Below are 13,363 nucleotides of genomic sequence, written 5' to 3'. Positions count from 1 at the left end.
CAGTGAGAGGCTTCGTGTCATCGATCTCTTCTATCTTGGTCCATTTCCTTCAATATCTTGCCATCTCATTCTCCACCTCCGCTCCCTCCCATCCCCCATAGCTGCAATTCGTCTGCCTCTTTGCACCCCTTGAAGCAACCACTCCCTTCTCTACATCAGCAACTATCCCCCACGCACAGAACGGGAGGAGCACATCTTTTGGTAGCGACACCCTGCAAGGCTGGCTGGCTGCAAGGTGCACATTGTTCTAGAAAGGGCCAAGTGTCGCTTTTACTGCAATTCCCCCCCTCGATTGCAGCAGTGACTTATATAATCATGACCCCACCCTCACAGAGATGGATGAAAAACTTGAAAGCTATGAGACATTCAATTGTTTACCCACAATGAACTCCAGTGAGATGAAACTGCTCAAGGTCACAGAGGAACAAGAAATAATTTCAAATTGAACGGTGAATCATAATGTGCTCTAACACTGTGCATGATAATGTGGCGTGTGTGTGTGAATATGGCCCATCAGGTTGTGTGTGGAGAACTCGGGAGGTGGGGATTTTCACTGCACTCTTCTTAAAAGTCATGAATAATTCATCTCTGCAGAAAACTACTGAGGCAAGCTGAGCAATGGGGGGGCTGGCTGGGTCCAACCAAGTTGGGCTGCATGTGTCATCCCCAAGGCACGAAAAAGGAGGTACAGTGCAGGAATGACACCGCGTCAAGCAAAATTAAGCAGCTTTGGCCTCCACCCTTAGACCAGTTTGAGTCCTGCTTTCATTGTCTCCTCTGCCATCTTGCAGGAATTCCCCCCCAAATCCACCACAGTGAGTTCCCCAATTATAATAACCACACACAGACACACCCGCGCACACATGCACACGCACTTTCATTGATCTCCCTCAGAGCAGATAGTGAGACTTTTCCATAATTCAGAAACTACGTGTAAGGCACAGCATGGTGAGACACCGAGACTCTCCTTTGACAGACATCACCCTCACACTCGTGCCACATGCACACTGGACAAAGGACATAACAGGAGCACCAGCAAGACATTTGCTCAATCATTCATTTATTCATTCATGGCGACATGAGAAAAAAAAAAAAAAATCTAAATTCAGAGCATCCATACACAGTATATACATATTTTCAGAATGTGAGCAGGCCTCTCCTTAGGCAGTGCACGGCAGATACAAATTACACACAAAAACATGACAGAAAGGAAATAAGGCCCACCAGTTGCCGCACACCGAGCGACTCAACTGGACTAGGGCTTGCAAGAAAAAACAAAACAAAGAAAACGAATGACTCTGCTAAGTCGAGCTTTGCGGGGGACCCAAAAATAAAAAATAAAATAAAATAAAATAAATAAAAAAAGGTCCAGAACCATGTTTCACACGGACATTTCTTGCAGACAGATGCAGTGTTGGGGCAATGATAAGCTTTTCCAAAAACGAAAAAGAAGGTCCGTAAGTGATTATTTTAGACACTGTTAGATGTGTAATGTAGATATAACAAGGTAAGGATGAGTGAGCTGAATGGTAAGTTTGTGTTTTTTAACCTAAAATGGTAATCGCTCACAGGCTAATTTCTAATTGCGATTGCTAACGTTTGGCATTTAGCAATTTGTTATCTCAAATTCTGTACACCAAATTTATACCATACACTCAGTACCAACATCTGCAGTTTAAGGATTGAAATCTATCTCTCATAATGAGAATAAAAAGCATGTTATGTTGATCAGACTGCAAGACAAATTTGATCTTTCCCGATTGCACTATGTCAGACTACGGCCATCAAATCCCACCATATATCGGGCAGGTAGTGGTAACACGACACGACCTGTATTCCGATACCACCATGTCCTGTCTTTTACGATCACTGGGCTTAATCTTGTCAAATCAAACACTGTCAGAGAGGCGTAACCAGAAAACGTGACACCGATCAACGGGACTAGATACACTCGTTACGATAGCGGCGACAACAACTATGCGCCGCGCCAATGTATTGTGTGTGTATGTGGTGGGGAGAGGGAGAACAGAATGAGGAAAAATGTGCGGTCGTCGTCCCCGTGCTCGGGAGAGGTATTTTGCCCCTGTAATGTTAATACGATACAGCTCGCACGCAGGCAACAAAACGATATGTAGCCTAGCAAACTAGTGCTAGCACTAACGGGTGGCGTAAACTGTCAAATCATGCTCTAAAGCGTAGGTAAACATTGGTTTGTGCGCGTGAATAAATGTTGACAACGGCAAGCACGGGAGGTGATGCGCCGGTCACAATGCACAATCCTACTGGTCGACATCGAGGTCCGCTGTCGGAGAGTGAGGACAGTTTGGGGATGGGCCCACCCACAAAGCAAGGTCCATAAAGACATGAATGAGAGAGTTTTGTGTGGATGGTAGAACACCTTTGGGAAGAATCAGTGTGGAGACTGAGAGCCAGGCCTTTTCGTCCAAAATCAGTGTGTGACCTCACAAATGCGCTTCTGGACTATTGGTCAAAAAGTCCCATAAATACACTTCTAAACATTGTGGAAAACCGATTCGGAAGAGTTGAAGCTGTTATAGCTGCAAAGGAGGGACTGATGTCATATTAAACCTTATGAATTAACAATGGGATGTCACTTAAGTATACATATGCGAGTCAAGACAGGTGAGCAAACTATGGCTATTTTTCCAGCATGAGCACATGACCAGGTATAAACCCTCACACCTTCAAATAAATGCCTTTCAAAATACAATTATGTGAGCACACAAAGTATCGGTGCACTTACTTGCATAGCATTAATATTAATCAACAAAATAGGGAGAAGACAATTAGTCTTTAACTCAGAAGTCAACTGCCAATGTTTGATATTCTATCAATTTTGTCATGGCTCAGAGTGGAAAGGTTTAAATCATACTGGACACCAAAATGCTAAGAGTGAAACCTAGTGTAACAGAATTCTGCTTTGAGCAGTGTACTATAAATACTGTAGGCAGATATTTATGCAGAATAGGCATTTTTATTACTAGGCAGCAAGGGTTCTTGTGGACAAAAAGCAGTAGGCGCGAGTAACCCGCGGTAGCTATGGCATGACAGCTGGTGGGGATGTTCTTAACATGGAAACACGCGAGCACACACACACACACAAACATAATATAATTAGCAATGAATAGTTGTGGTGCTGCGATACAGAGGGTGGCAATTTAACCCATCTGCTCTGATGATGAAGAACCTAGCTAATCCTGTGAACATTGGCACGTATTCCATAGTTCTGGATTTACACGTGATGTCTGCAGAAAAAAAATACGAATTAGTAACACATTAGTAATTTCAGTTAAGTTTTCTGATAAAATATTTAATTTTCAGCCACGGACACGTAAGACTGTCACGTCAAGTGCAGAAGATGAGGACATTTCCTCATTGAACTACTCTGTATTTTGTGGTGTAATTTTTGCCTATATTAAAAGTCTGGATGGGTTTTTTTCAGACAATAATGAGTGAAAATAATAACACTGGAACATTTTAATATACTTTAGTTTTTTTAAAATCGATTGCTGAAATGGCTCCGTGAGGAAAAAAAGACAACCTCGTCATCCCACATGAGGTAAGTGCTTGCAGATTAATTTCTGCATCTATAAACAGGTTTTGTTCTCCTAATTTTGTATTGATTGCATCACAAATGCTTCTAAGGTGTTTGAAAAGAATTCCTATGGATGACACAGGAGATCTGTTAGGTGCATGGCAGCGTTGACAGAGGCGGACTTTGGTGGGCAACACTGGCTGTCACTACTGCCGTCACGGCGCCGTGTTTGCACCATACATCGCTGTGACGGCAGTTGTTTGTTAGTTTTGGGCAATGACATCAAACAGGCATTTGATTTTGTGACATATTAAAGGCTTTGTGTACGGTCATGGGGCTCGGTTGACGTCGGACTTTGATGGGCACTAGTAGCCGTCAACACTGCTGACACATGATGAGGATCTCCTGGCCAAAACCTCAACATTGCTTAATGTCAGAAAACTATCATCAAGCATCACAAAAACCTATGTAGACGTCTCTATTTATGCCCACTTACACCAATGAAAATATCAAAACAATTTTTTTTTTTTTTTGTATTAGTATAATGGACGCAAAGCATTTTCCTTTCCATAGACGAACATCCATAGTAGTTGGGCTATCGTTCTGATATTTTCAGAGGATAAATATGTCCACATATTTTTTTGGGGTGATGATTGATGATATTTTTCTGACATTAAGCAATTTTGAGCTTTTTCTGTATAGTGAAGGCATATGGAGAAGAAAATGCTTATAACGTTCCATAAAATTCAAACTATTGGACCGATTTTCAGAAGCTGCCATGAGTAGAGATGTCCACGTACATTTTTTATAATGATAAAGGATAATATAAACAGTTCTGGAAGATTAAGCCACATATATGATTGCTTGGGTTCATAAGGCTTGCAAAGATGTGGCACTTGCCACTCATGTTTATCATTTTAAATCGATCACACGCTAATAAATTAGCAATTTTTCAGCATATTAAATTAGCGATTTAATATAATTTTGGGGAGCTAGCTGTTATTCATGTGAGATAGTGGTTGTTCATATGAGAGTAGGGCTAGCGAATATTTTAGTATGCGAGTATCCTACTAAAAATTGTATCAAATAATCAAGTAATCGGATAAATTCTATTATTCCTTGGTTAAAGACCAATTATGAATGCACAAGACAAAATTAGAGGTTTCACTTAAAAATGAATGACCAATTGTTTTTCGTTTTTGAACTTCTTACTGAAATATAGACCATTAAGATCCACAGTCCCTTTAAGGCGCTTCAATGTGTAAATCGATTCCAGCACGGATTGATGCAAGCCAGTAAAATGTGGACCAGGGACTGTTTCACATGGCGAATTCAGACAGCTAGTTCGTGTTACAAAAATAGCCTAGTGTCAAAGAGGTTAATAATGTGCATCAAAGCGTGAGCCATTACTTCATAACAGACATTAAGCAGCAAACAACATTGCTCAAATAAGATTATGGAAAGTTCCTTTGAGTTGCAAAGGAATTCCTAGAACTCGTGGGGGTGATTGTCGCACCTAATTGCTTATTGCAACACCTGACTAAATGGCAGAAGTGATTTTTGATTTGCTTTGACAAGGCCAACAAATTTAATCTGCTTTTGTTGTATGCTTCCGCTGAGGAACCTCAGCCTACAGTCACTCCCACGAGGTCTCGCATGGCCCACCAGGCTTTTAAGTGCCAAATTGGCTGTATAGTACAGCATCCAGCAATCCACTTGGGAATTTCCAACTTTATTGTACAGTCATGATTCTATTTGTGGCTTCTGTTGTTGGTGCCTTTGTGTTTTAAGCAGACGTACATCTGTTAGTGTCAGTTTCCTCTCACAATTACATTTAAGAGTTTCCCTAGTGAGGAGAAGCGGCTCAGAAAATGGAGTGATGGATGGATGGAACAGAGACTACAGTAAAGTGAGACTCTCTCTTTGTACTGGCAAAATCTCCTGGGAAGCACTGTGAGGCCCAGTACAGATATAAAGACAGTTGGGCTGTTTTTGTCACGATTTTGCCCTTTCCTGTGACAAAGGACGTCAAACGCCAGAATATTTTATGTCTTGTAAAATTATCCTATAAGATTAAAGATAACAACAAAATATTTATGTGTGTGATGTTTTGTGTTAAGGTTATTGGAGCACACTACACACAATACGACAAAAACTGTAAAAATGCCAGATTTTTTAATCTTTGTGTGTGGGGTCTAAAGCAGATAACTAAATCGTTTAAGAAAAATCCTTGTGTGTTTACCAGGCTAAGAGGGTTGTGTCATAATATCACTGCCACAATTTCATTACCAGTATCATAACCACAAACCCAGAACCAGATTTTATCGACAGCACCGCAACCTTACTGCCAGCCAAATACCACAGACACCTCACGAGTAAACTCGGATCTGGCGAGTATGCACACAACAAACAAGACCAAGAGATTGCATACAAGGTGTGTCAGAAAGGTTTCAGGATCGGTGTCACGAACGATAGGTTTCAAATCCAAACTACACGTTCTGCCCTCGGAAATAATCCCCCTGGAATGTAAGGCAGTTTCTCAGCCTTCTCCGCTACCCTTTCATGCACTGCTGAAAGGAATCTTCTGTGATCCTCCGCAGCTTCGTCGGCACGGCCATCTTGATGTTGACCACGTCTTCAAAACAGTTCCCCTTGATGAGCGGCATGATCTTAGGAAAGAGGCAAAGAAAATCACATGTGGCCAGGTCAGGTGAGTAGGGAAGTTGGTCCAGCACAGTCAGGAAGTGTCGGTCGCTCAGGGCACTGTGAGCTTGCATGTTGTCATGGTGAAGTAGCCACGAGTTGTCCTGCCACACCTCTTCGAACTAAGCAAATGCCACAGGGTCTCTTTATACATGTACTGCATGATCGTCTGACTCACATTGAGTTTGGGTCAGGAACTTCTCGGACACAACTTGTATTAGCAACATCACAAGTGGTCACCATCTTTGTAGAATTTTCAGAGGCCTCTAAAACTCTCAATTATAAATTAATATTAAATTTAAAAAAAAACAATTGATGACTTATCTGCGCAACCTATTCTACTGCCTACACTGCTATTCTCACCCAAAATGCTGCATTTGCGCTATACAAGTGGAGTTGTTAGGGCAAGTGACGCCATTTGAAACATCAAGGTTATTTTTATGCGTTGACGGGGAAAACCTCACAGAATTTCCGCCCGTACGAGCTTATTGGTGGATATTTTGAACTGAAACTTTTCATCCAACCAGAAACGGGTTTCCCTGAGTAGAAAACGAAACCAACGGGTCGAGGAGAGATGTTAAGAAAAATGAAAAAAATGTGTGATGAAGAAAAGTTTATTTGCATAATTAGCATTTTAGGTTCGACAAGGATACAAATATTCACCGTTTGGGCTGCATGCAAAATGGCCACATTGAACAGGCAGCCTGTTTTAAAATGGAACTGGAAAGGTCTGGTATCTTGGTACAACTTTGACAAAATGCACTTAAAATGGCATTGAGAAGCCTTTCAGTAGCAGGAACATAAACGTTAAGAACAGTTGCGCTGTGATTAACCTCATTATTGAACGTCCACTAGAGGGAGTTTTACTATCTGTCACTCGGGAGGAATAATAAATACAGTAAATTGCTTCCTGTTCCATATCCCATCTTCAGCCGACCGCAATGGGATTGCACACCATGCACAATAACCACGCAGCATGACATCACCATCCAGATGAAGTCATCCACTGTCTACCTTTTGTGACTCTTTGCCAATGCCAATGTCCTGCAAACGACTGCAACTTTGTAAGATCTTTGAAAGGCGGTATAGCTTGTACTCAGAAGTTGACCCAGAATGTTGAAAGAGCAGCACATCTGAGTGCAGGGCCTCTTGTAAGCCTCCTGGGAGAGAGAAGCCAAAAGATAATCCAACTATAGCCTCTAAAGGACTGAAATTATTGTTAGTTAATACCTGTGCAAGGTCTAAGCGGCTGATTTGCCTGTCTGAGCAAAGTAAATCACAATACATTCTTTGCATTTAGCATTGCTAAGTCTAATGCTGGGGAGAGATTTGTTTTCCCTCTGAATACAATTTTAAATTTGATAATTTGTAATAACTTAAAACAGGAGTGGGCAAATACAGTAGCAGCTACTATTGTGGACAAGGGTAAATTTGATGGCGAAATATTTAACGTGACTGACCCTTCCAAGCTAATGTTTCATCTTTCAAAGATATTGAACAGTAGTCCTTCAACTTTTTACACCAAGTACCACCTCAAAAAATACAAAAAATAAAAAGTTCCACTAAAATGACCAACGTTAAAATACAACTATGTAGTAGACCTGTGTAGTGTAAGGTTTCATTCCTAAAAATATCTATATTTATTATTGACATTATTGACTATGCACAGTTTGAACATCAACACTGTACTTGAATATATGGGAGTAAAAAAAGTGGACTTAAATAAGATTTGATCAAAATGTATTGCCCATAAAAGTGAGCTCAAAATTGTACTGTTGTACAAACAGTTCTGAAAGATTAAATGCAAATGTATTGTACTTAAACATTAAATACAATTGAACTGTACATAATTTTTATGTGCAGTAAAAATATTTACTGCACATTACAATGATAAACTGAGGAACCGGGTTCAAATCCGGTGTTTGCATGTTCTCCCCGTGCCTGCGTGGGTTTTCTCCGGGTACTCCGGTTTCCTCCCACATTCCAAAAACATGCATGGTAGGTTAATTGAAGACTCTAAATTACCCGTAGGTGTCAATGTGAGTGTGAATGGTTGTTTGTTTATATGTGCCCTACGATTGGGTGAAAACCAATTCAGGGTGCACCCCGCCTCTCGCTCAGTCAGCCGGGATAGGCTCCAGCACGCCGCAACCCTAGTGAGGATAAGCGGTACGGAAAATGAATGTTATCAATGATTCTCTCTCGTACAACTAGAGCAGTGATTTCCAACCTTTATGGATCCAAGGCATAGATTGCCTATATATTACATAGGCAATTGAAAAATCTCACAGCACACCAACAAACAAAAATGTCACAAAAAGTGGATACATTAATTACTAGGCCTCACTGGCATAAATAGATGAATAAAGATACATTATTTCTTGGAAATATATAATTTTTTGACCAATTAAGTAAAATGTGATAATTTTCCACGGCACTCCTGAAGAGTGCTCACGGCACACTAAAGTAACACACTGGTTGAGAATCACTGGTTGAGAATCACTGCAGCAGAGACAACCACCAACCAACCTTTTTGAAATTGAAAGCCACTTTTTGGGTAGGTTACTGATAACTGTGAAGGGATACCGGTTTTATACACACTTCTGAAAAAAACAAATTTGCGTTAAAATTATTTCGAAGGGACAAAAATTTATAAATAAATAAAAACGTTTTTAATCACCTCATCGGCGGTATCCCTCGAATGCTGTGGTTTGGTCATGTGCTACAATCAGATATGGCATGAAAGGCATGAAAAAGGTGACCAAAAAAAAAAAACATTGTAGGGAGGGTCTAGGGGGATCCCATCAGCACCCGCAGAGAATTATTTTTTTTTTTTACATAAATTAAGCAGCGGCACTGGCCGACTGGTTAGAGTGTCAGCCTCACAGTTCAATCCCTGGGGTTCAATCCCCGGCCCCGCCTGTGTGGCGTTTGCATGTTCACCCCGTGCCTGTCTGGGTTTTCTCCAGGTACTCCGGTTTCCTCCCACATCCCAAAAACATGCATGCTAGGTTAATTGACAACTATAAATTGCCAGTAGGTGTGACTGTGAGTGCGAATGGTTGTTTGTTTGTATGTGCCCTGCGATTGGCTGGCAACCAGTTTAGGGTATACCCCGCCTCCTGCCCGATGATAGCTGGGATAGGCTCCAGCACGCCCGCGACCCTAGTGAGGAGAAGCGGCTCAGAAAATGGATGCATGGATGGATAAATTAAGCAATCTGAAAGACTCCGAAGAGTACAATAAGGCAAAATAAACAATTTTCTTCACGTAGAAAAACATTTATTTACACTGCTCAAGTACATGTTGATGTACAAATTTAAGATTAAAATTAAATTTGCCTCACTGCTTTGCTTTTTTGTTCTGGCCTCCAACTTGAGCCAGGCCCATCTCCACCTGCACCTGATGCCTGCTTCAAACTGTGCCACATGAATAGCATCCTCCTCTTTAAGCACGCTCATTCTGGAAAATAATTGAGTAAAATCATTGTCTGTTTCACTTTTACTATTAACAACTTCAAAGGCTAATCCCAAATGCATCCTCCAGGAAAATATTAAGTGCAGCATTTTTCTGTTTTTATTGGCCATTTCTGAATTTGGAGTTAGTTCATTCTGTGTTGTGACATAATCCCTAACATCGCTCTGTCGCTTAAAACATTTACCATTAACATCAGTAAACTAATTCGATAATTCTAGGGGCGTTTCCCAATTAATACAAGATGTCCTAGCGGATCAGCTCTTGTTGCCGATGTTACGTGTGCTTCGCGGTTCCGCTGGGACCACAACCAGGGCCACGACCCGCAGCACCTCAACGCGGAAATACCAAAGACCTGTGCAACAAATACGACACTGGCTGATCTGATGAGCAAAAATGTTGCTTAAACGTAAGTGTAGCTCCAGAGGTGGGTAGAGTAGCCAAACATTGTACTCTAGTAAGAGTACTGTTACTTGACAATAATGTGACTCAAGTAAAAGTAAAAAGTAGTCCTCCAAAAAATTATTTGCGTAAGAGTAAAAAGTACACTTAAATAATTGCTCAAGTACTGAGTAAATAGCAGAAACAATAAAAATAAATAAAAATAAACACCAAAAACATTTGCAGTTTACTGGTTATATAAATATCCACAGTTGGGCAGACAGTGCCAGACAAATACTACAATACATGAAAGCTGTTGTTTTTGTTCATCTAATGTAAACAAGAGAAGCGTGCTGTTGCCTTCACGGTAACGACGACCTTCCCAAAATGGCCGCCACGTAGGCACGACAATCAGCCGTGCTGGCTTATCTAGTTTTAATACCTATACCCGGGAAGCCTGTTGTGTGAGGTCATGTGACTTTCTTGTGTCGTTTGATTGGTGAACTAGACTTAAATGTCACTAGCGCTAAAATTGGAAACAGCGGCCAATGCGGAAGTCGAAGTCGTAGTCTCGCGCACGAAATAGTTTATAAATAAGCAATAACTGATCAATAGAAGTAGCGAGCGGCATTTAGATCATTGTAATGGAATGAAAGCACCGTTACGTCTTAGCTGCAGATCGCAGGGCACATATAAACAAACAACCATTCGCACACACACATTCACACCTAAGGGCAATTCAGAGTCCTCAATCAACCTACAATGCATGTTTTTGGGATGTGGGAGGAAACCGGAGTGCCCGGAGAAAACCCACGCAATCAGGGAGAACATGCAAACTCCACACAGGCGGTGCCGGGATCTGAACCCCGGTCCTCAAAACTGTGAGGCAGATGTGCTAACCAGTCGTCCACCGTGCCGACCTCTGAACTATACCATCTTATTTTTAAATTGTCATTTCCAAATGTACACCAATGTGTGTTTGAAAAAAAAATTTAAAATAAAATAGCAACAAAAAAAAAAAATTGACATCTCACTGGTGAGCTATTTTTACAACAGGCCTGCAGGCTACACGTGGTCCTTGGTCCTACCTGGTGCCCACAGACACCATGTTGGTGACCCCTGCACTAGTGGTACTGATACAACACTTTAAGAATCTCTGATAAAAGACTACATGGAACCCAAACCTATTCACAGTTTACAGTTTATTCTGCGCTTTTTCTGTAGCACACACACAAGATTGTGCCAAAGCCTTGGCTAATAGGAAAATAGTAATTTGTGTCAAATAAGCATTGTTGAAGTGTTACATCTTGACTGAGAGATTATCATCTTTGTATGTCGGGGTGGAGCAAAGTTTAGCCTGGGTGGTTTGTGGAATTTAAGGAGAGGCCGAATTTAAGGCTTCGCCGTATGTACATGACCAAGTGCACTTCTTGGTGATTTTTTTCTAAATTAAATTAAATCATCTGTATTTGTAAGGGAAATGTTCTAAGATGAGTTTTACATTATATTAAAGTGTTTTGGGATGATAGTTTATGCTATATTTACAGTTTAAATAATTACCGTAATTTCTCGTGTATAATGCGCACACATGTATAATACGCACCCCCAAAGTTGACCTCAAAATTCTGGAAAAACCCTTCTACCTATGTATAATGCATTTTTACAATGCATGATTTTGCTTCGACCCAAACGATCAAAATGAAGTATCTGTATTTTGTTCATTTTTTCAAATTATTATTCTGAAGTTAAGCACTTTATTTGAACACATAATACTTTTTATTTACTTGCTCTTATTTTGAAATTCACAGCCCTACTTTTATTTAGTGAATGAGAAAACACACAGTTGTGCTCATATGTTTGATTACCCAGGCAGAATTTGTAAGATGGGTACAATTCTTTAAAGAAAACATGAAGGGCCAGGCAAAACACATTTAGTTTTATTTTAATGGGATTCAAATTAAACTGCCAAGCATTTCAGAAAAGCATTATCATCAAACAAAACATAACCATAAAGAAATTAATGATGGTTGTTGTTCAGTCATCAGTTGTATTAAACAAACAATATTTCACAAATTATGCCAGGGTATGTAAACGTTTGAGCACAACTGTACATATTATGCAGTCATACGTAGCCCTGTCATATTGGAATAAAAGTGTAGGCTACACCTTTTTCATATCCTCGAGGTGGCGCTGGCATATTAGAATGGAAGTGTACACCTCTCTCATAACCTCTAGGTGGCGGTGGCATATTGAAATGAACGTGTACTGCTTTTTCATAACTTCTAGATGGCGGCATACATTTATAAAATGGGAAAGTAGTTTTTCATTTCCCCCTATACCTATGTATAATGCGCACCATTGATGTTTGACACTGGGGGGGGGGGGGAATGCGCATTATACACGGCACATTATGTAATATAGACAATTATAAGCATTTTGGGGGGGGGCATCTATTCCTTGTACTTTTTTTTGCCATTTGCGACAGGTCGCTCATCCCCACAAATGGCGGGGTTTAGTTTATAATTGTTCACTCTTTACTAGGATTTACACGATCCGGATTTTTGGGGCCGATCACCGATCAGCAAGTTTAAAAAAAACGATAACAGATCACCGATCCGATCACAAGCTGGAGCAATGTGTCTATTTACATGACTTCTTCATTTATTGTATATACTTGTGTACTGTATCCATCCATCCATCCATCCAGCTTATCCTCACAAGGATCGCTGGCGTGCTGGAGCCCATCCCAGCTCAAAATTATTCTCTAGCATTTTAGACAAAAGTTAAAACATCAATGACCTCTAGGGGGCATTCAAGGATTGACCACTGACATAAGTTTAGGTCAGATCAACATTACATGACAGAAATAATGGGTGCTAATTTACTGTAATTAGATTACTTTATTGCAAATAAATTACTTTAATAAATACTGCTAATGACATGCTTACTCTAACTTTCTCACTGTCCCAGCTATATGGATGGGTGTTGTCCAGAGTTTGCGTCCGTTTGGCTTTTTCTTTTCACGCTGCATTGCTTGAACGTGGCATGCTCCTCGTGTACATTCTTCAGGCGCTCGCTCAAGATTGAAAATACTTTATGGTTACATAAAGTAACCAGATAGTTACATTACTGCACTACAAGACACGTGACAAGGCTAAAAATAAACTAGCTTTTCGATTCATACGCGTCAAAGACGCGTAGTTAAATGTCTTGTGCGGAACCGATCGATGACGTCATTGATCGGCTCGG

At 40.6% G+C, this 13,363-nt stretch overlaps 1 protein-coding gene across 4 annotated transcripts in view; it reads right to left on the bottom strand.

Moving 5' to 3' along the window:
- LOC133476234 (serine/threonine-protein kinase WNK2) overlaps positions 1-13,363 on the bottom strand; it is a 45,166-nt gene that overhangs the window by 28,723 nt on the left and 3,080 nt on the right. The window lies entirely within an intron of this gene.

The sequence above is a fragment of the Phyllopteryx taeniolatus genome, chromosome 1, assembly GCF_024500385.1.
Source record: "Phyllopteryx taeniolatus isolate TA_2022b chromosome 1, UOR_Ptae_1.2, whole genome shotgun sequence".
Lineage (NCBI taxonomy): Eukaryota > Metazoa > Chordata > Actinopteri > Syngnathiformes > Syngnathidae > Phyllopteryx > Phyllopteryx taeniolatus.
This window is presented reverse-complemented; position numbering and strand designations above follow the sequence as displayed.